Genomic DNA, 24994 nt, shown 5'->3' with positions numbered 1-24994 from the left:
TAGGCGAGGTTTGTGAAACAACTAAAGGCTAGTAGCAATTATATAGATACTATTAAATTCACTTCGAACGTTCTTGATTGCATAAAAGCGTTGAATTGATACATACTGTGTCAGTTCCACGCTGGCTTGCCAACAATTACAGCCCAAGAGTCGCAAGACCGCCCCCAACAGGTCCAGTGAGCTACGCGGTGAGCGGCAGTACGCGGCGCGCGGAAATTGTGACCTCTACTCATACACTGTTAGGGCTTAGAAATGGAAACCTAGGCTCTCCGAAACATGTCGCGCGGGTGACTTTTAGTCACGTACGTGACTATACCGACCGCCGGGTCTTACAGGCCTATTCGGATTTCGAGATAATCACAAGATCTAGAGATGATTTAGAGATCAACTAGATCTACAATAGATATCGACTAGATGTGACTTGGATATCTATGTAAGTCATAACTTGTCGAAATCGTTCAAGAGGACCTCCAGAATCGCGGAAACGTCAAATTTGACATATCTATCTTACAAATATCTTTAAATTATCCATATCGTAACTTGTTGAAGTATGTATGTATGTATGTATAAACTCTTTATTGTACAAAACACAAAACACAAATTTATGGCACAGGATAGGCAGTACAAAGGCGAACTTAAACTAAACTTAAGTTTACTTTACTTAAACTTAAGTTTAGTAGAAATCTAATTCATTTTCCGAATCGAGCCGTTAGACCGGGCCGTGGCCGGGCCGGAGCTTCCGGAGCTTCGTTTTCTATGGAAAGCAGCACGTGATCACCGATCGGCCGTCATAGAAAATGACATGTTGGACGCCTCGGGCCGGGCACCACCAGAACACCACCACGACCACCAGAAGCGAGAGAATCTTGCTTTATTTTCGTTAATTTCAAGGCAAGTAAACATTAAGGGAAGGAAAGGAAAGATTCGCTTGTTTCTGGTAAGCCTCCGTAGCTTAGTTCGAGTCTGGCCGAAGGTGGTAAATTTTCCATTTTTCCTTCAATAAAAGGTGTTATGTAATACATGTTGTTATATACTTATTTTGTAGCATTGCCAAAAAAATTTAATTCATGCGTTATTCATAATTACAGCAACGAACTCATTATGAAAGTCGTTATTATTAAAGTGGAAATGAGGATATATTATTTAATTTTAACACATCAAATAAACTCATAACCAGTTATTAATAGTCGTTGACATCTGCTAATTTGATTAAGTATTAAAATATTGTTTAACAAGCTTTATAGTTTCCTATAAACCTATTTAATGGTAATTGTGTTATTCGGGTAATTACGAATGTCGAAAACCGTTGGATAATTCCGAAAACGGACTCTTATTATGATGGAATTTTGGGTTATTTTCATCTGATTTTCGGAATTATCCGACATACGAAATTACCCGAATACACCTGTATTTCATTCGTTCGGCTTAGCAATACATTATTGAGATAATGAATATTCATAATAATAATGGTTGAAACGCAAATCCGCTATGTTGGCTGAACTGAAAATTAAGAATATTAAATTTCGCTTTATAAAACTAAAGTTTCTTGATAATAATGGCTCAAGGGCCTATTTTAAATTTAGGTAAGCTAGTTATTAATTTAGTTAAGTATTTGTACAGTATACTATAAATTGGACAACGGGACTTAATCGCATATTTAAGTTTTAAGATTTATGTTAACTCCCACGTTAAGCCCCGCGATTAAGTCCCGTTGTACAATTAAATAATGTGTAAAAATCTTGAAAGTTTAAATCACTAAAGATAAAGATAAAAGATAAAAAATTGTTTATTCAAGTAGTCATATTACAATGCGCTTATGAACGTCAAATAAACCTTTACCGGCTCCAACCGTACACCTCTGCCCCGAGAAGATTTAAATAGTTATACAGTCACTGTAAAATATCTGTATATATTTTTTTTTGACGACAGGTCTGACCTAGCGGGTAGTGACTCTGCCTGCGAAGCCGATGGTCCTGGGTTCGAATCCCGGTAAGGGCATTTGTTTGTGTGATGAGCACAGATATATGTTCCTGAGTCGTGGATATTTACTATGTATTTAAGTATTTGTGTATTATATATATCGTTGTCTGAGTACCCACAACACAAGCCTTCTTGAGCTTACCGTGGGACTTAGTCAATTTGTGTAAGAATGTCCTATTATATATATTAAAAAAAAACTATATGTCAATAAAAGTTTCTACAATCAATAGATTGTTTCAAATTGCAACGTTATATCATATTTTCTATTTATATCTTTCCACAGCCGCAAATCACCGATACATCTTACCGACTTGACTTTTCCATTTCGCGCACCTACACGCGCAGAATAGACCCTCGAACAGCCTATTAGTGAGATTGTGTCTCACCTCGAGAAAATACTGAATCATTCAATGTCGTATTTGGATGCAATCGGGTGATCCTAGATTGGGGGCTGATTGATGTGCCGAGGTATGCCGGTTGATATTAAGGGGAAAGAAATGAAGGTAATCTGTGGAGGCAAGCTTAATGGGACAGGAGGATTTAGAGTCTCTTTTTATTTTTTTTTGTTTTTAATGAGTGTGGGATGTAGTTGTGACGGTCATCGCAAACTTCTAATGGAAAATCGTTTATCTAAGGGTTTAAAAAAAACTGAAATCATGATTCTTACAATTCTGGACTTTCTTGGACTTATTCTAGTCAGAATCGACAGCAAATGTTCTATTATTGTTTTTTTTTTCACTAAAAGGTGACGCTTTAAGTGGAAAAAAATTACATGTCACATAAAACACTATCGATTTAAGATCGGGTAAGTACTATAAGAAGATATTTCTTACCGTACCCAGATACTGTACACAATACACAGATATGGACAGAAACGGCTTTGGACAGAGTAGCATGGCGGTCTTTGGTGTCAGAGGCCAAGATCCACTTCGGGTCGTTGCGCCACAGCAGTAGTAGTAGTAATACTAATCTACAATTAACTATGAAAAGTTTAAGACAAAGGTGTTATTTAAATATATCTACAATTTCATTCTCACCGTTACGTAGTATGTGACATCTCCCGCAGCTCAAATGAGTCCCAATTATTTTTTAATCCCTTATTAACGTTTCGTGTTTGTGTAACATAATAATATAAGCCCCATTAAAGGCAATTCCTTTCAAGTCGTACCTGACAGGATAATTTGCGGCCGCGTCCGACACGTGCTCGTTATCGGAGCGGTGGTATTGTACAAAATACAGAAGGTTTGGTCCTCTTATAAATTCAGAGACATGACATTCGGCCCGATTTGAACTTTCTCTTCTTCTCTGTCGTATCGCTCTTGACAGAGCGGTCGTGGTCACGTTGAGGCGTCCGCATCGGTAGTAGAGGCGGACACAGCTCTTCGCACGATCTCCCGCCATCTCTCCCTGTTGGCAGACTGTCTGGTATAGTCAGATACGCGGTTTCCCACTGCGGATTTTATTTCGTCAGTCCAGCGCATAGGTGATCTGCCGCGCGATCTGGTTCCCTCCACTCTTCCTTGTACGACCAGTCGCTCTCGGATTCGAACTTTAAGATAAGTCAAATATTACGTCTGGATACGATAGATGGCGCCATGCTCGCCCCTTTTTCTATGAGATTTGGCTTAAAGAGCTGGCATCCAGGGTATAAAATTCCATTAAAAAAACAAAAATTTCACACAATTCTCGAGCCCCCTCCACACTCGCGTTCGCGGCTTCAAGCCGCGATTCGCGCATGAGTGAAGAGGGGGCTTAAGGATTGACATGGCAAGCTATAGTGGCGCCATCGGCGCCATCTGCTAAATATTTTAACCGGCCAAGGCCAATCCCATTCGGACGTGCACTGACATCAAACCTATAATATTAGAATCATATGAGTTATCTGTCATTGCACCGCTTGTAAGTGGATTTGGTCTCCGCTTAATATAATCCAGATATAATCCAAGCCTTCTGTATCACCCATCATTTGCAAGTGGCTCAGGCAAATGGTAGGTTATAATGATTTCCCTCGGACAATAGGCCGGGAGCGGTTCGTCGTTCTAATTATTGTTGTTAAGAGCTCCACTCAGTCATAAGCCGGAGTTCCATTCAACAATGGCGACACGTTTTTGTTTCATTGTTCGTTAATACGCGAGCGAAACTTCGACTGGATTAACGCGGGCGCGCATTACACCGTACTTAGTGTTCAGCGAATACACAGATTTATACCGTGTAACCTCGACCAACAAAAATGACCGGATCTCGGTTGAAAACAAGTGAAGACGCGACAAATTTAAGCAGGTTTCTTCTCTGGGAGCCCGGGTGGAATGTCGCGGGTAAGAAAATGTGTTCGAGATTTTGAATTTCGAACGAGAATTATAAATTGCTCGAAGTTGGGCTACTGGGTCTAAAATACACCTTCCTTATACTGTGCAGGTGAGTCAAAAATTTTCGGGAAATCTAGCAGGTTAATTAGAACATACGCTCGATATCAGATTGACATTAACTGATGCCATTCAGTTATAATGTAATTCGTATACTTTTTTTTACTTGTATTGGCGCGAGCGAGACGCACGATAACTAAATAAAAAACATGATACAAATTTCATTCCGATGACAGTATAACTAATACGTTCAAATTGGCTTGTAACACCTTTCCTATGCAATACGAAAATTAACGATTTGGGTACATTTTAGAGGCTTTCATTTCAATTTATTTGTACACTGTACATTTATTTACATATTCCACAATACATTTTGAACTTTTGAGTGACTAACAACCCATAAAACTTAGCAACCTCTTATAAACCTTTGTTAAATTTTCTTCTTCTAACAAATAGAAATGTCAAAATTACGGATAGGGACAATAGATGATCAAAGGTTTGGTAGATTTAACAGACGTATTTGACGTCCGCCATAAGAGTTCCAAATTCAAAACCAAATAACTGCTTCTGGTTCTCGATAAACTATGAAACTATGGACAGTCGACGTCAAAGATATCTTTACATCTTTCGCCTTATTACAAAGGTAGGTAAGTAAGGTGCAAAAGTGTGAACATATCTTTGACGTGGCGTTAGGAACAGTTGTCACGGTGTGAAATGAGGTCAGATCCGCTGAACAAAACGCTCGAATACCAGCCCGCGGCGACTCCCACGGAATATGTAAATGATTTCATTAGACTATGTAAGCTCGTTAATCTAACCTGCAGTGAGTTTGCAGCCCAAACGCTCTACAAACTTGAATATTTGCTGTAAACGGAGGGGCGAAGCCAAAATGTTTAGTTAAATTAATAGTTTAGAATTTCTACGTACAAAACTTTCGTTATGTTAATACTATTTTTAAATAGGTACACGTTACGCGTTCTATCAGTAACGGCAGTGCATTCGGTGCTCCTAAACGAAGATCCTCAAAAATTGGAACGAAACATGTCGAGCGTTTATTCCACTTAAATTAATACGCGAGTAAGCCGTTTTAAATCATTTTGATATTCCAGAATTAGTTTAATAGTAAAGTTAAAGGAAATATTATCAGTTCCACTAAACAACAAGTACTTAGGTAGGGTTCAATTATAAAATTTTACAGTTTTTTCTGTACATACATTTCAGTCATAATTGGACCTTATCCGTGTGGTAAAAATGACTACATTACATCTGATTATAGCACTCTAAGTTTACTTATTTATCTATGCCTGTATTCAAATACCGACGGCAAATACCGCAGCCCCCCCCCCCCCCCTTAATGTAATTTCAATCCCAACACACAAAGACCACAATTCCCAATGTGGGTCAGCCCTTTAAATAACAATTAACACCAATTAACTTAATCGATTAGCAAACTACTTATTTACATGTCATGATGCTGCGGAACCCCTAAGCCAGCCTCAATTAAGAATCACTAGTTTGACCCTAATCTAAACATTCACTACGCGGTTGGTTTACGTAACTCTAATTTCTATTGGCATAGTGATGCGAATGGATAACACGTGTGCTTATAATATACAACGCCTTATTCATAAACATTTACAAGCCTCATTAGAGACCTAATTAATGGTTTATCTCTTTCATACATCATAGTCAATATAACAGATTAGTTAAGACAAACAATTAATCGCTAATTAGCTCACACCTAAAGCTGATCAGCTCTAGGATTTATTGTGTTTTGCACGCGTGGATTCGGATCCCATCCTCTTCGTCAATATAATACCGGGTGTGGCCTGTGATATGAGCAAAAAAAATTATCTGTAGGCTGTACTCCTCATACTGACCAACATTTGTTCAGCGACTTTTAAAAATAACTTGTGGTTTGATTTTTAATACACTTTAAAGTTTATTCTAAGACGCAATGCGAATTTTGTTATGTTTAAGGCATGACAAGCAACGTCAATCACAACGATATGGCGTGGCGATGGTGTCCATTGAAGATAATATTTATTTTATATGAAAAATAGAGTCTAAATACTTCATAATTTTTAAAAGTTGTAGAACAAAAGTGTCACCGTTTGAGGAGGATAATCTATGTTTTAATTATTTGCTCATGTTACAGGCCACACCCGGTATAACAAATTAGTTAAGACAAACAATTAATCGCTAATTAGCTCACACCGAAGCTGATTAGCTCTAGGATTTATTGTGTTTTGCACGCGTCGATTCGGATCCCATCCTCTTCGTCAATATAATACCGGGTGTGGCCTGTAACATGAGCAAAAAATTAAACTGTAGGCTGTACTCCTCGTAGTGACTAACATTTGTTCAGCGACTTTTAAAAATAACTTGTGGTTTGATTTTAATATTATTACACTTTAAAGTTTATTCTAAGACGCAATGCGAATTTTGTTATGTTTAAGGCATGTCATGCAACGTCAATCACAATGATATGGCGTGGCGATGGCGTCCATTGAAGATAATACTTATTGTATATGAAAAATAGAGAGTCCAAATACTTCATAATTTTTAAAAGTTGTAGAACAAAAGTGTCACCGTTTGAGGAGGATAATCTATGTTTTAATTATTTGCTCATGTTACAGGCCACACCCGGTATAACAAATTAGTTAAGACAAACAATTAATCGCTAATTAGCTCATACCTATGCTGATTAGTTCTAGGATTTATTGTGTTGTGGGTTAGATGTCTGGGGCATCTAACCCACACAGTAGGCATGTATCCTCTCACGTGAGGTTTTTTTGTTACATTCATTATTTAACAACGAACATCCACAGAATCAAATTATCTTAATAAGTTTCTTCGTTAATACATAGACTAATAATAAAAAATGTTTGAGGCTACTCAAAGCTTATCTTCTGCAAAATAATTGGACATTAGAAAAAGTGGGGCAACTATCCCACTTTTACCCTAATATATGTGCAGGGTGCATTAAAGGAAAATCACACGTACGTTCAGTAGGCGATTTATTTAAAGACTGGCGGTAGGTCCATAACTACGTATATACATATCAGTTTTGTAGCCCCATTTTATAGATAACGCAATGGCGATGGCATTAGATCTGAAAGGTTAAATTCGGATTATATCTGATCACCTACTGCTGAAGCGTTGATGCGGGGGATGTCACTATCAAATGTTTCTTTGATAAATTGTGTCGATGTCAATGCCGCATTGCTATCGCGATTATTCGTTATATTAATCAGATTGACACTTGACAGTGATATTAACATCACGCATGTTAACGCTGCAGAAGCTATACTTTACTAACACACCTAGAATTATGTTGGTCCGAAATAAACAATTTTAATTTTTTTTTATACTGCCATAGTGGCCATCTCGATCCTGTAACGTAAAACTACCTTATACTTGTAGTAGTAGTAGTAGTAGTAAAACACTTTATTGTACAAAACACAAAACAAAACAGGAAAAATAACATTCGTCATTAGTACAAAGGCGAACTTATCCCTTTAAGGGATCTCTTCCAGTTAACCTTTGAGCAATTAAGGGAGAATTGGAGACGGTAGACATCCGTACTTGTCTTAATGTAAGTAATTAATGTTTGTAAAATAAATGTTTACAATTTCTAGGTCCTACCTTGCCTCCTACCTCAGCATGTGTGCTCATCGCACGTATTCTTAAGTCGAAGATTGCTCGAAATGTTCCATATCATAACGAAGAGCTTCATCTGCAGCACGCGATGGCAGACCGACGCAAACTGCTGGCAGGTCTCCGTGACCGATGCACCGTACTGGCAACTGCAGCGGCGGTGGTAGGGTATACAAGAAACTACCCTCGTTTTTGGCATATTTGTCAAATTATGGCTTGCACACTACACACACTACGTATATTATAGAACGACTAAGGGTGGCGGGGAAGGTGCGGGGGCAGGCGTACGGCGCCCGCACTTTCCCCGCCTCCCTTAGTCGTCTTACCCCGTCGCCCCCGTAATACCGCGCAGGCGAGGACTCATTTAAGCGGACGGTCTAGGTACTCGCTAAAGATAAGGCAATGACCCGTGTTAATATATTTAACTTCTCTGTCACGAAAGTTTTGTTATTAAAATGATCCCAAAATCATTGTGACTGTTTTGATAGCGATATCTGCCACAGAATCAGGCTAACGATCCACTAACACGAAACAAGGTTTAAACTTTAAACTTCGACCCCGGCTAAAGTCGTTTGCGTCCGCTGTTATTTTGCCGACGTCTCATTTGGCTGTTGTGTTGAACACTTTGAGCCCTTCCTTGACAGTGTTATATAAAGTAGCCTTTGTTATGATGATCGATGGGGCGGTAAAGCTCTAAAGGCAAGTAAACGCCTTAATGACCTCCACGGTAAAATTGTTTCTCAAATGGTGACCGCTATTGAATTTTAGATTACATATCGAGTATCTTGTTACATAAATTAAATTAAAGACTCGTCATCCTCTGCTTTCTACACGGTCGTCAAAGACGCGTTGGACATAAACCGGTGGAGGCAGATCATCCGCTCCAGATGCAACCATGATACTGACCGCCATCCTTTGGCAGGGACCGACCAATTACTAGTATATATGTGTATAACTATATATAGGAGTTACATAATATAAACATGCATATTTATTACACATACATTAATTACATTACCGCTACTTACATGCGTAGTAGTACTTTTACATGATAATATTCTCATGTTTTTCTGTGCTCTTGTCTCGGCTCAAAATAACTCGAGCTTAAGAGATAAGAATACTACGTACTCATCCATACAGAAATAGAAAATGTTTTTCCACTTCTGAATATTTCCATCCTCCATGATTATTTGTACTTACGTTTTTGACACATTGAAGGACTAGGTTTATAAGTTTTCCTTTTTCTTCAAATTTGCAGTATTTTTTATTAAAAGGAATCTATAAACCTAGAATATATTATGCTGAAGCGATCGACATCAAAATCAAAGTGATTTGTTAAGATTAAGTTAGTGGAAACCGTTTTCTCGTGAAATGGAAATTTCACAAAAACAAACATTCAAGGTCCTAAAGAAGGTAAAAAAAAACGATAATTACATCACATTCAAAGTCGACAGACGCTCCACTCTATTGGAGCAATTTCTCGGTTACTCTTTTATAAATAAGGGTGTTATCGTTTTTTTCCCAAGTGTCAGTCGGTATCCTCGTCCATTGGGCGGCGGGGTGTGAAATCGGGGCTTTCATTATGTCTTCGACCAACGACGCAACTTCGTCCCGGGTAAATCGCTGTGACACGGGATATACAAGATAACTTCTGGGGGCCAATTTGAACATACCTACCTACATTTTGATGTGATTTTGTTATCATTCGCGCGTGCGTTTTGCTCTTTTTTGAGGCCAATCATAACAGTTACCTTTGTGACATCAAGATTATATATTAAAGTTGTCAGTCACCCGTGTGTCTCACACAAGTCAATACGCACAAGTAAGAACGAAATGCACGCACGCATGACATCATTTAGAGTATACAAATACTCTTTATTGCACACCTCATTACAGAAAACAATATAAATAATACAGGAAGAAGAGGTTAAACAACAGGCGGTCTTATCGCTAAAAAGCGATCTCTTCCAGATAACCTTTAGGTAGCGGAAATTAATAAATTGATGTCAGTAGGTATTTCATATTCGATATAAGAATTCTAGGACACAAAAACACAATAGGTACAGAACAGATTTTCATTATTATGATGTGTTTCGATTGGCCTCCTTGTTCGTTCATATTTCGTAAGTACATGTATTTGGCATGAGCGAGACGCACGAGGAATAATAAAATGACACCATTTAGATATCAGAAAGTTCGAATTGGTCTCCGTGACGTTGGGGGAGGGCGTTAAGTTTTCCGCTCCGCGAGGTGCCATGTTTATGACGGTCCGTGACGGTTGATTTTATAAACTTGGAATTACATACTTATATTTCATGATTGTACCTCAGGGATTATTTACGGGCTTTCTTTCGGTAGGGTAGAGAAATGTCTTTAGGTGCCGTACGTTCAGAGAGCGGGGTTTTTAAAAAATCGTACCACGTTTTTGAAGATTGCTAGGTAGTTAAATTGACAACACGGTTGGCTTTAATTAGTCTTGAGGATGTTCTCTAGTGACTCTTATGCTTAGCAAATGTCTTGGTCTTACTCTTTTTACTCAGATTAATTTAATGAAATAGATTAATATTCAAACCCGATATGTCGAGAAAATAATTTTGGAATTGGCAGTATGTGTGGTATGTGAGTTCAAATGTAAATGAATAAATATCTGGACTTATTGGGTTTGACCGCACAGTGCACACCCCTCGATATACAGTTAGCATACCGCTGGCCCAATATTACAGGGTTAGAACCCTTACATTTTCAAGATAGTTGAATTCGACTTAATGTCACTATGAGTAGGTACTATGACACTGTTTAAATTTCAGTTCGATAAAAGTGAAACTTAGAACCCTGTCAACCCTGTAATACTGAGCCAGCGATACATTGCCTACGTGTAAAGTCAGCAGCACAAGTTGCTAAGCGGGCCAGGTGTTCAAAATGATCTTGACGCGACTTTATTGTAAAGAGAATAAGAGCGTGTCAAGGTAATTTTGAACACTTGGCCCGCTTAGCAACTTGCTGCTCACTGTAGTATGAATAAAGAAGCACTCAAGTTCATCCAGTGAGCATTAAATAACAAAAACGTGCCACCTTAAAGAACTTATTTGCGTAATATTCTCAAACCTGTAACTCTTCAATTCACTCACGCTCATCTCAGTGATCTCATTCACGGAAACCATTCACAAAACGGGCTCGAAAACCGAACAATAACGAAGTGGAATCGCTATAATCGTCGGAGGTACAGTGTTAAAGTAACAGTGGACCGACGCCTTTGATGTTTGTTGAAATGCTGACACCGCACAAGAACACAGTAGTTTTCACAGACGTTTACACACAAACATACCAAACAATTCAAATAAGTCACGCTACACCTGTAAGTCAGTTAGCTGAAGTGCAATGGGCAGGCCACATTGCACGCAGAGAAGATGGCCGATGGGGTCGAAAAGTGCTCGAGTGGACAGCACGGACTAGCAAGCGCAGCGTAGGACGTCCACCCACAAGATGGACAGACGACCTTGTTAAGGTCGCCGGAAGACGCTGGATGCGGGTCGCTTCCAACCGGCACGTATGGAGGTCCACGGGGGAGGCCTATGTTCAGCAGTGGACGTCTTATGGCTGAGATGATGATGATGAGACCTGTAAGTATATACCTAGTCAAGCTACTAACAATGGCGATGTACCTATGTACGATTGCCCTGATTAGACGGCTGCGTCGAATGACTGTATTGATATATATGTCAGCGGCCGATCGTAACATCAGGCATATCGTGAAATTCCTAGGCATATCGTGAAACGTGAAAATCTTTGACTCGTTCCCTGAGTCGACGCAGCCCCGCTCCTATTTCTGGGCAGTTTGCCCTTCGGGTATCTGAAGCAACTTAACCTATCCTACATATATATATATTGGTTTAATGTCACTAACTATCATCAAAACATTACAATCTGCCCAATCTTACGTTCGGCCGCCGACATATAGACTGTGCCGGAGGGGACTCGGCTTCAGTATGATTGATGAAACAAGTTTAAACACAGTTCTAGCGAGTTTCAAACTCTGCCTTTTGTATTCTTTTGTCTCAGTTTCGCCAGAAGGATAAAATGCAATGTGGTGGATATTTTCACCGAGCATTTTGCGAGTACTATCGTTTGGACTATCTTGGTTATAAAGCGTATTTTATAAGAAAACTATGGACGCTAGATTGTATTTTATTTATCGTAGTATTACGTGTTGACCCATGTATCGAAGGAAATTAATTACCTATTGAACAATAGATTTACTCGAGGTATTTTTTCCTTTGCGGTTAATGCTTTTGTTAATCAAAAAGTTGATCAACGGTAACTAGCACCAGATATAGGTATATATATTAATAACTTACAATCTTTGGACCTTAATCATTGTTCATGTTCATACGTTATAGTCAATATCTGGGAGACCGAGCTTTGCTCAGAAAACATAAAAACTCAAAAATGCGCTTTTTTTCAGAGATAAGACCTAGCTAGATCGATTTTTCGCCCCCGAAATGGTTTTCGGGGACTAACGACTTCGATAAAATTTGTTAAATGGTGGTCCATTTAACAAACATCGAAATCGTTAGAGCCGTTTCCGAGATCTCCGAAATTTAATATAAATAAATATACAAAAATTGCTCGTTTAAAGGTATAAGATAGTTCTCTTCCCGATATATCAAAAATATATTGATATGAAATAAGAATGTTGATGGACAGATAATATACAGGGTGGAAAGATAAGTCGGGCCCTAGAGGGAAACTACCTTAAATCCTTAAGCTAGCTCATTTTACTTAAAGGAGACATTCCTTTGTTGTTAAAAAGAAACAAAACTGCAATCAAAGTATTTTTCGTTTTTTCTTCAATTTGGTTTGTCTAAAAAAATCTTGAGTACTAAATATTTGATTTTACCTATTTTACGAGTGTAAGACCTAATGCTTCTTGGAGAAATGTTATCATCAACATTAACTGTATCGACTAGTATAATAAAATTGCGAGTTTTAATTTTTTGGAATTTTTAGTCGGTTCGAGTCCCGGGCGAGGCAAGCGAGTTTAAGAAAATCTTTGAATGCAGTTTTGTTTCTTTTTAAAAATAAAGAATGTCTCCTTTAAGTAAAATGAGCCAGCTTAAGGATTTAAGGTAGTTTCCCTCCAGGACCCGACTTATCTTTCCACACTGTATACTTAATAATAATATCCACAGTTTCTAAGGCACTGTGTATGAAGTGAACAAAGATAACGAAAGGCTCGAATTAAATTAAATTAAGTAGACAAGTCACTAAGTTTTAATTCGATTGTTGATCGAAGAGTAATTACGAAGAGGAAGTTAACTTTTCCGCCTCAATTGAGTGATTCATAAATGAATAATTTACGACCAGGTACGGGGAAGTTTATTTTGGTCCCAGTAAACACATGACGCCTACGTCACCTTTATGACTTGTTATTATAAAAATACTTCTCCTCAGTAAGTAAACTAACAAAATCTAATAAAAGGTATAAGTAATCTTGTTTAGATTCTGTGCGGAAGAAGAAGATTCGTGGAATGTAAGGAGCTCTATTATATTCTACGATTCTTCGCTTTCTGCACAGACTCTATCGCTTTTACATGTAGGTACACTAAAAAAAGGTGAAGTCAAATCGTGAAGTTGTTTTCAACGCAAACCTGCCTCGTTTGTGCCCAGAATGTGAATAGCAGTTTTTTTATTATTCGTCATAAAAACGGTTTCTCCTACAATAAAACTGTTCATGAATTTACTTCTTACTAAATCTTTATCATTCACATCGCGGATAAGACTTAAGTTATCTTTAATTTTTATAATAGGTACTTACAGTAAGCATGAAAAGTATGTCACGTCAGGAGTATAAAATGATGTAAGACACCATTGTGCTGATGATTTTGGACACCTTACCCGATTAACAATTTCTGCTGTATGAAAAACGCGTGATCGACTAAGCAAAAAGGAATGGGCTATGTACGCCAAAATTTTTGTACAACATACTTGCTTTCTGATTAATAAATCAAGCTTAGAGATACCGGATCGTAAATATAACTCGCCCTTACCAATATCCATTGACCCATGTCTATATTATTCTCAGTTTAACGCCCATCGTAAAGCTGGGGGCACATGGTGCTCGGAAATGGAACTATGCCTTCGATGGACAGGTTTATTTGGATAGCCGCGTTTTATAGATATTGAAAATAGTGCCAGGTTATGAGGCTGGGAGCTCGTTTGCTCTGTTTTCCAGGAGTTTATAACGTAATAGTTGAGTTGAAAAGTACTCTGCTAGATATTTACGACTTAGGTACAATACCATATAAGTTTTTACTAGGTACCAATTTTAAAGAACCGAATGAGGCGGACTGGACTTGATTAGCACCTAAACAGTTATACTTTTAGGATTACATACAGAAGTCGTATGTGAAAATATTGAGGGGTTCCCTAAAAAAATTCAATAAAAGGCGTAGAAAAAGTCATTTTTTAAATCACTCGAGGTATGAGACAAAGGATAAAATTTTGTTGAGAGAGATAAAACACTTCTTTACAGGATTTCCTAGTCAAAAATAAAAAAAAATATGTTCTTATTTATTTCATAATGTCCGCGTCTGCCAGGTTAGGTAATAAGGTTAGGGGTGATAAAAAAATGTAAGTAGGATTATAATTAAGATTCCGTTAGTATCATTCAGGTTCAAAAACTAACTTCATTGCTGAAATACTACGACCACGAACTAAACATCAGTAGGTACGAGTAACCACGAGCCCTGGCAATGCGCTCGAAACGTCAGAATGTATTTCAGTTTCGACAATATTTTAATCCTTAGTTAAAAGGAAGGTGGGGGGCTTGTCCATAAAAACGGTACTTCACATTTCTCTTAAAAAGCTTTATATTCGTTGCTTTTGTTACTTGTACCAGCCGGAAAGGAACTTTGACGTAATAGAAACTAACACGTACATGCTTGCTTAGGTGACGAAGTTCGTTAAGATATCATCGAGTTAGCGCAAACCGAATTATAGCTACCCTACTCCGAAGGATCATTGTTTTTTCTACTCGTACACTCTGGGTAAATATTACACACATTGTCTTAGTAGTGAGACAGAAACTGGCCATGCTTGGTATTTTCGATTCAGTTTTTATAGTTTTAATAAACAGGTACATATATTGCTTTATTTTGCTTCTCGTTAAGTAATATCGCAACTCTGGTAAGGTGCTCGGAACTTAAAAAATAGGACTGTTTTCAGTATCATTATACATGAAGATTGTTTACTCTGATTTGGTGCATGCAAAATGAAGTGAAAATCGTGACAATTAATGTAGGTGCAATGTATTTTTAATTCAGTTCTCTATGAAGCAAACTTTATATTAGCAAAAAAAATGATTGTCATTTGAAACATTTAGCATATTTGAAGTTTTTTCTCTTTAAGTATATTCTAACTAAACTACCGAATCTTCAATAAATAAGATGAGAAACTTTTACTATAAAAAATAAGCACGGTTGTCACGGCTACATTAAAAAAAAAGCTTTTTCTCAAACATGCAATGAAATATTGATGTTATGTTCCTTATAATAGGCTGCGAAGTATGACGTTTCAGGTGCGGCTAGGACAAAAGGTATTTAATGGAATTTCATACAAATCTTGCAGGCCTAGGCCGGCAAAGTCCTCTTTTTTAATTTTCATTTCACAGATATTTGTGACACAGCATCGTGGCATTCATCCATTAAAAAAAACTAGAGGCAGTATTGGCTTTATGGTTCGTAATGACACTGCCACTACGCCTATAAAAGAAAAAAAACAAAAAACAATGTTTGCTATAATTTGCAGTTTTATTTGTATAAAACCAACATGAACTTAATAAATAATACATTATTAACCAAATTTTATAATTTTAAATTATAAATTTAACTACACAAATAAAAACATTTAAAATATTTTATCTAACGTTAGCGGTAAAAAGGTCTACTCAAACACGCGTAGTTATTTTTTTTAAATTGTTATGGAGGTAAAGTTGAAAAATTTTCAATCTGTTTTATTGGATTTATGGTGCGTTGTTGATTTTTTTACTTTAATATGAGTTCCGACGAAATAATGAAATTAATTGTAATCGTAGGTGTTGGAATTGGCAGCGTAAGCAGAATTGATTTTAAATAACTTGCTGCCTCTGCCGCCAAGTCAAAGACGAAGTATGTATATGGTTGCTTATGGCAATTTTATTATTTGAGAAACTAAGAAAAATGGCTTACAGTTTATTAGAAACATGTTTCTGAAACTGTGGCATATTTTAAAATGAATGTAACTACAAATTCGTCAACACTGTGGAAATTATACTTATTTACTCTATGCATAAAGCAACGATGTATGTGAAACATGATATCAACATGAAAGGCTATGTAAACTTATGTGACGAAAACGACAGTCAGACGGATACAAGGCGAAAAAATCAAAGATACATGAAAATATACGGGTACCTAGTAAAAATATACGACTCGTGTAAAACATACGCGTGATAATGATATAGGTACGTGTTGGTTATATTTTGGGTGTAGTTTACTTTTAGTTTTTTCTATAAATAAAACTTGGGTTTCGTGGATTTTTTATTTTATTTATTTCATTGCATGTTTGAGAAAAGCACTATACATACCTCGGCGGGAAATGGGGTTGCCCGCGCTCAGACCTATCCGGCCTCGCTTCGCTCGGCCGTCTATATGTCTTCGGCCGGCAACCCCTTTCGTCCCGGCCTCTGTAGTAATGTACTATTACGTGACATTGTTATTACGTACATAAAGTTCTCGTTAAGTAAGAAAAATAAAGTACCTACCTAAGTACCTATTGTAAATTTAATTCTCTTTGACTACAATACCTTGCATTCAATGTCTGAAGTAATATAATAGAAGTAGAAAATATATTACTGTTCAAAGCTTTGAACTTGTATCACTTATTTGAAACGGCTAGGTACCTATAGGTTATATTCATGTTATCAGTTCATAGCATAAAATACAGGCTGATTCATGAGACGTGAGCACTTGAGCAGCCAGCAATACGCATATTTTAAGCGCTAAAGTACTAATCAAGACAACTAATGTAAACAATAATTCGATATCTGACTGATTAACTGTCTTTCCCTCAAAGTGTATTATTTGGCACATATCCAGTTGTCTTAATCAATACAATGTCTATATACACACATATATCTACAGGATGTGTATCGTTTTCCTCTCAATATCCTTGTATGATTTACCCGATATCCTGTTATGATTTACGACTAGATGCCATCAATCCTTAATGGTCCTAACATCTGGTGGTGCGGGGGCTCTAAACGTGCACTACATTGTTGTCCCTTTACTTGAAATGTATCTTTGTTCCATGGAATAGTAAAGGTATTGTTGTGGAAAACATAAAAGTGGTCAGATATTTTATATTTTATTCTTATGAAATATTTGTCTACAGCTAATATATTTAGGTAGGTATTCTACAATCATCACACCCGGGAATTGATAGTTTAAAATCAATGATCAAGAATAATGGAAGAGATCCCTCTTAGAGATAAGTTCGCATTTGTACTAACAGTATAACAAACACAGTAAACAATAAAGTGTTTACTTACATTTTTACTTATAACTTTAGAAGTCTGACTTAGACGTGTGCGCCGATTAAAACATGATCGGCGGCGGCGTTTGCCAAAAAATCGGCGGCGGCGGCGTGTTTTCGGCGTGAAATCGGCGTGACCTTGACTTTCTAGTTTCTGAAGAAAAATCATTAATTTGTTGTTTTTCTTGAAAATTTTATCAATGCAGGTTACTGGTCAGTTAACTACGTATAGTTTGAATATGCTGTGAGTAAAATAGGGTTTGTAAATGAATATAGGATAGGTATAATAACTTATTTTCCCTAGTAACTGGCTTGCAATAAGAGGTTACCTGGTCCCAATGACCTTCGATCCGTTTTCTCAAGCTTTTCATGGCTTATCCTATTAAAATGACGTTTTTTTAACAAAATAGAACACATATCCTTGACGTTTGCTAGACTATAGTGGACTGATGACTCGAGATGCCTGGTATTGAAGCACTGATCATGAATCATCAGCTAAGGTGGTGTGGCCATGTCGTGCGTATGGAGAATAAGAGACTGCCCAAAGCAATTTTCGACTCGGAGCTCTCTTGTGGAAAGCGGAAGCAGGGGAGCCAATATCTGCGACATAAAGATGTTATCAAACGCCACCTCGTCGCGTGCCGACTGGGATACCTGAGCTGGGTATTGCATTACAAAGATCGGAATGGCGTTCTAGTGTCCATAAGAAAGTAGATCAATTTGAGCAGCAGCGTCTGGAAGACCTAGATGCTAAGCGTCATATCCGCAAGACGCGACCTAAGCCCTCCTACACATACACCCGCAACTCGACTGTACAACTCCATTGCGCATCGTGTGACCGCATTTTCAAGACAAAGTTTGGTTTTGCGAGCCACATTAGGGCTTTTCATAATCCGGATAAGAATTGTTGATGGAGTCGCCATTGCCGGATACGGCAAGGAAGGACTATAGTGGACTGCTATGGCTTTTTTTAAATGGTTTTCTTGTCGTACAAGCACCAGGCTCACTGAGACATATCTTCTTTCTCGTTTTCTCATTGCTGAGGCTTGCGACTACATGTAATTTGTCTCCATTTCGTGCGGTAATAAGCCGTAAGGACTGCACGGTGCAGACTGCTGCAAGCCGACCCGACCTCTTCATAGCGTTCGACCATCTCACACATGCTCCAACTCGAGCACGTTTGCCATTAATTCGGCTTAAATTCATGTGTTTCTCCACATCATGCGTTGGATAATATGTCCGAAGAATCTAAGGGCTCACCCATTGCATGTTGGGAAGAGATGAGTGGCAATATAGAGCTCTTTAAGAATGGAGGGGTTTGTTCTTCTAGCTGTCCAAGGTATAAGCAGCACTAGCAGCAGTTATTTAGCAGGCTATTTAGTTTTATTTAATTAATAATTGATGTATATTTGACAACTGTCACATAAGTAATACAAAAAAACCATTTTGTAATCCAAAAACCAACTTGGAATAGTTAATTAACAACACTCAAGGTCACGCCGATTTCACGCCGATCATTTATCGGCGGCGGCGGCGTGGTCAAAAAGCCCGGCGGCGGCGGCGCGCCGGCGCGGCGCACACGTCTAGCTGACTAGACCTCAAAAATGACCCCACAAGAATTGTGCCGCGAGATGGCCGCGAGCGATTCAACTGTACTATTAAAAATGAAAAACTTTGTTTGTTTGTCTGTTACCTCTTCACGCTTAAACCACTGAATCGATTTAGTTGAAAAATAGTATAGAGATAATTTGAGTCCCGGGAAAGGACATAATATAATTTTTATTAATCATCATTATTTATTATTTTATGTAGATGAAGCCGCAGGCATAAGCTAGTAAATAATAAGGCCAGCTAGGATATGTGGATGAAAAATAGGTATTAAGCTAGGTATACCAAATTTTTATTGAAATCTCGTTCCCTAATATCCAATTCAGAAAGTCCCAAATAAACTTCACAACTGGTAAGGTTAACGAGTACATATGCACACGTGCAATTACGTAGGTATGTTACGTCAAAGAAGTCTTTGATCTTCCAAGCAAATAACTTTAAAAGGAACCTTATTTAGGCAGAGGAATCCGTGCATTTGATACCGGGGACTTTCAATAAAGCTACTTGAGACACGTCCGTATGTAAATATTTCATCCCTTGGACGGGGTTGGGGAAGTAGAATCGAAAATCGTAAAATTCAGCGATCAGAGACAGCTTGGGAACGTAGGGTATGGGCAGCGAGCGGACGGACGGACTCAGGTGGAAGGTTATCAAAAGAGTTGAGCACACATTTAAAAAAGATAGACGTTGAAATTCTTGTGATCTTTGAGTAGACCTTTATTTAAATAAGTATCTATGAATATGTTTACGGATGAGCGATTGTAAACCATTCTAATATTATTCAGATCGATTCAAAGAAACCTTGGTTAGAGAGAAACCTTTATGAGCAAGAAAAATAAATTGTACCTACAGATAAAAATATCATTTTGTCAAGAACCAGACATGTCTCAACTGAAATACCTTGATCCAAAATTTACCTTGGACTATTTAAGGTAATCTCACTAACCGTTCAAGGATGTTACTCCTCAAAAATCAAGTTTCTCTTTAATAATTTTCTTACTTGAGTATATAAGATTTAATCACATCTAACCTTTTTTATTTGACTCTCTAACTCAAGGGGCCCACTTATTAACAGTCCGCCGGACGGTATCGGCCTGTCAGTTAGAACAAAATCTTGACAGTTCCGAACAACTGACATGCCGATACCGTGCGGCGGACTTTTAATCAGTGGGCCCCTTAATGGTTAGGGAGGCGAATAGGGGAATTTTCGGCAATACTCGAGCGTGGCAGTTTAAGATATGAGAGATACCTTAGACCTAATAGAACAACCTTGTAAAGTATTTAGCTCTATATGTAGTGACGCGCGCCTAGGATAGACGATCAGATTAGTAAAAAAAAATGGATAGTCTGAAATACTCGAGCGCGTCAGATTAAGATATTGGGGGTTGATTTTAGTGTTTAAAGACTAAATTTAACTAATCTGACGATAAGTCCTTGACGCCGCCGAGTTATAGGGTCGCGAACTTGTAAAAAAAAAACGTTAATCCGGCATTCTCGAGCGCGATTTTTTTATTTTTTATTTTGAAGAATATAATCTAAAACTTACTAAAAATACAAAATCTGCCGGTTTCCGCATGACCGGAAGTGTGGAGGAGCCATTTCGTCTTCCTAAGAATGCGTTGCGGCATATAAGTCGCGAACGATACATTTTACAAAAAAAAGTTTAAATAAACAAAAAAGGTAATTTTATTTTACACAAAAAAGGTCTCTTTACATTTTTGTCCAATGTTGGCCAATGTGGAGCATTTGAACGAATCGGTTAGAGTGTGGATGGATCTCGGAGTCGGTAATGCACGTCGCTATATAGATGTTTCGGCACTGTCAGTTCAGTTAGGCTCAATGCTTTCACGCGCACTGCCTGCTTTCCACGCTTTAACAGGATGCGATTTTAATCCAGCATTGTATAAACGAGGCAAAAAGAGACCTTTTGATATTTTGAGAAAATCTGAGATCTTTCAAAAAGCGCTCGCTGATGTAGGGTCCGATCATTGTGATATCCAAACAATTTTCCCCACGCTTCAATCTTTTATATGTCACATGTACGGACTGAAGAAACTCGCTGATGTCAACGAAGCTCGATTCGACATTTTTAATAAAACATACAAGGTGCACGACACATCGAAGCCGTTCTCGTTGGACGTACGCAACTACGACGCTTGCAATTTACCCCCATGCCAGTCAGAGCTATACCAACATTGCCTCAGAACTCGGTACATCGCCAATTTGTGGAGGAATGCTTACAAATCCGACATCACTGACCTTGCACCAACCGATCATGGGTGGAATGAAAATAATAATAAATTCGAGTTCACGTGGTTTATCGGGAATCAATTGCCCGATGCGTATGAAAATGTTGTTGTATCGCCGGATATTCTGGGCAACGAGAATGACACTGAGGACAGCAATGACGAGACGCTTGATTCAGGTAAATTTTTGTACTTCTATAATATTCTTTCAACAAAATTACTGAATAGAAATAATTGTTACGGATGTTGCAGGCACTCAGCAGGAAAGAATTGTGGATGAGGAGCCACAATATGAAAGTTCCAGTGAAGAAGAAGATGAATTGTATTGAGCAAAAATGTAAAGATCATACATAACAATACAATTATAATCCAATTTTTATACGTTTTCATTTTTTTATACAATAAATAATACACTTCGTACTACATTTCATCTACATTTACGTTGGTTGTATCTATCGCTTTATTGTCATTCTTAAATTCCCCGTTTTATCAAGGAAAAAGAAAGGAAAAAAAAGAAACCAAAAAACCTTTTTCGGTCAGATTAAAAGAACCCACCAACATTTTTGTCAGATTAAAAAAATATGCATTCAGGATACCGAGATAAACACGGAAGAAAGAATGAGCGCGCCGCGCTCTGACGGGAAACGGCATGTGCCTGGATTAGTATGAGAACCTATGTCGCCAAAACGCTGTCACAAAAATTGGCCATATTTTCTTATTTCGAAAGGAATTATGAGCCCTTGCCCATCACAGTAATTTGAACTTTATAGTCAAGAAAATTATGTCAAAATTGCACTACGATTTTTATTTTTTATAAAAATACAACAAATCATTGACAAATTGTCATTTATGCTCTATCCCTTTTACACTTGCATGGCTTTTCCAAGAGTGAATGCGATAGGATAAAATATTCGACTATGAGGTTGACACATGCGATAGGGATGTGCATGATTCGGTGTGATATCGATAAACGCTTATTAATGATCAATGTACACGTAAACTATTCAGTTTTTTTATACATATGTATTACTTTATTTTCGACGATTGGGTACTTACCTACTTACTTTTTAATAAAAAAAATCTCGTATTGAAAGTAATCACGCCACCAACTACGCATTTAACTGTAATCGAGTAAGTATATAATAAAAATTAACTGTTACTCTTTAGCACACCCCAGAACAATATTGCTTTGTAATGACGCGAAATAATAACCTGCTAGCCAATTAGTGCTAACCCGTTGTGTACTTATAGTTTTTTTTAATTAAATCAAATTTCTTATCCTCCCGCCGCGATGCGTGTGTGCGTGCGTGAAAAATACGCGAGATGCGTATTTTTTACCTGCAATTAATATTCTCTCTAGATGCGTGCGTAAAAAATACGCAAGTAAGTGTAAGTGTAGTTAATAAGTGTTCACAATACTTATTAACTAGCACGTTATTATTTTAAGACAAAACAAAGCAATAATGTTGTGTCAAACATCAATATGAATCTCCGATATAAGCTCGTATGCAAAATTATTAAAAAACGCTAATTATAAACAATGGAAATATTAACAATATTTTTTACACTTAGACGGTTATCAACTTATCACAATAATGCGGATAGAAATGCCGCTCTGATGTACGAGCGAGATAGCACGATGCACGTTTTTACCGGAGCATGGTGCGTACTCGCATCCAATGTGAAGAACGCTTCAAGATTTGTGCAAGCTTGTGGAGCGGGCTTTAGCCTGGCCAGCAAATACCCGGCAGTAAAATTATGTGACAGCTTAAAACTGACACCTTACCTACTCGTATTTAATAGAGAAAATTGACAAACATGTATGGATACTATACTATAAGAAAAACTTAAAATCAAATAATCCATTGAATAGGAATAATAATCCAGTAAATTTGTCGAATTTTGTAACCTGGCTGTTTTGCACCAAATCCGGTAGTTCTGATTTTTTGCAGACTTGTTTATGATGTTGGCCCAATGAATAATCCAAGTTTGTGACCTCGAGCGCCGAACGCAACTTTGTCAAAAATCGAATAAACCGCATTTTTTTTTTACATTTGGGCGATTATAACCCTAAAGTACTAGTTTTTGGTAGTAACTTCCTAGGGCGTTTTTAAAGTAGACTAAATTTGCTACAATAAGATACTAGAATTGTCTCTGTATATCTAATATTTTCCGAGATAAAGCCTTTCAAAATTTTATAATTTTACATCAGTTCTTAGGTATAATATAAGGGTTAGGTAGGAAATTTATATGGAATTCATCACCGCACGTTCTACAAAATATTTATTATCCATAAAAAAAATGTATGAGTGCCAATTTCGAAAAAAAAAACATTTTTTATGGAAAATGAATATTTTGTAGATCGTGGCGGTGATGAATTACATATAAATTACCTACCTAACCCTTATATTATACCTAAGAACTGATGTAAAATTGTAAAATTTTGAAAGGATTTATCTCGTAAAATATTAGATGTACAGAGACAATTCTAGTATCTTATTGTAGCAAATTTAGTCTACTTTAAAAACGCCCTAGGAAGTTACTACCAAAAACTAGTTCTTTAGGGTTATAATCGCCCAAATCTAAAAAAAATTGCGGTTTATTCGATTTTTGACAAAGTTGCGTTCGGCGCTCGAGGTCACAAACTTGGATTATTCATTGGGCCAACATCATAAACAAGCCTCCAAAAAATCAGAACTACCGGATTTGACGCAAACGCAAAATGTATAATTTTACTGTATTATAAATAAGTAAGAACATATTTTGTACATAATATAAAATGTGCATAAGCGACGACTTTTTCGATATGATCATCCAGAGGCAAAACAAAAATAAATTATTAAGAACATGTATGAACATAAACAAACCGAACTGTGTATATTTATACGAACATCGACATCGATAACTTTTTTGATATGGTCCTCGCACTATGGGCGAATAGCGCACCCGTACATGACTTTTACGCTAAGTAGATATCAACCTTATCTCATTTACATAAATCTGATTTTTGTACTAAACAATCCAAAAATCCTTGCGGAAACCGAAAATGTACAAAATATTGAAATATTACATGAAATAATACTTACCGATGATATGAAATGCCTCCATATCTAATATTTTTTGTCCGGCTAGTGTTTTTACACTCCAAAATGGAGCAGCACGGCATATTCGTAATTATTTCTAATTTTTACTGGAATCGTTTTCACATCTGACATGTCAAAAGCGCCATACTGAACTGTCACACGACTGACAATAGTCTGTGCTGAAAGTGTATGCAGCTAACCATAATCTTGCCACACGCTATAGACATACGCTTCACTTCTATTACTTCTTTGTTTTGTGGAGATAAACCTCTCCTATGAAAATCTGACGCGCTCGAGTATTTCAAAAAAACTTTTTTTTTTTGCATTTTCAAAAATTCATCGTAACTTATCGTCACGCCGAAATCGTCAGTTTTTTTAAAGGAAGCTTCATTGGGGCCTACTTAACACCCCTTCCGAAAATCTGACGCGCCCGAGTAAATTTTTTTTTTTGCATTTTTGACTACTTTATATGCCTACCCCCACC

General features: G+C 37.4%; 1 protein-coding gene across 1 annotated transcript in view; it reads left to right on the top strand.

The window, feature by feature from the left end:
- LOC134665446 (thioredoxin domain-containing protein 17-like) overlaps positions 1-20854 on the top strand; it is a 325334-nt gene extending 304480 nt beyond the window's left edge. Inside the window, exon 4 of the mRNA XM_063522421.1 lies at positions 20844-20854. The gene's annotated coding sequence lies outside the window, so the exon portion shown is untranslated. The remainder of the gene's footprint in view (positions 1-20843) is intronic.
- Positions 20855-24994: the final 4140 nt, after the last annotated feature.

This window comes from Cydia fagiglandana, chromosome 6, assembly GCF_963556715.1.
Source record: "Cydia fagiglandana chromosome 6, ilCydFagi1.1, whole genome shotgun sequence".
Taxonomy (NCBI): domain Eukaryota; kingdom Metazoa; phylum Arthropoda; class Insecta; order Lepidoptera; family Tortricidae; genus Cydia; species Cydia fagiglandana.
The sequence above is the reverse complement of the archived record's forward strand: the minus strand, read 5'-3'. Positions and strand labels throughout refer to the sequence as shown.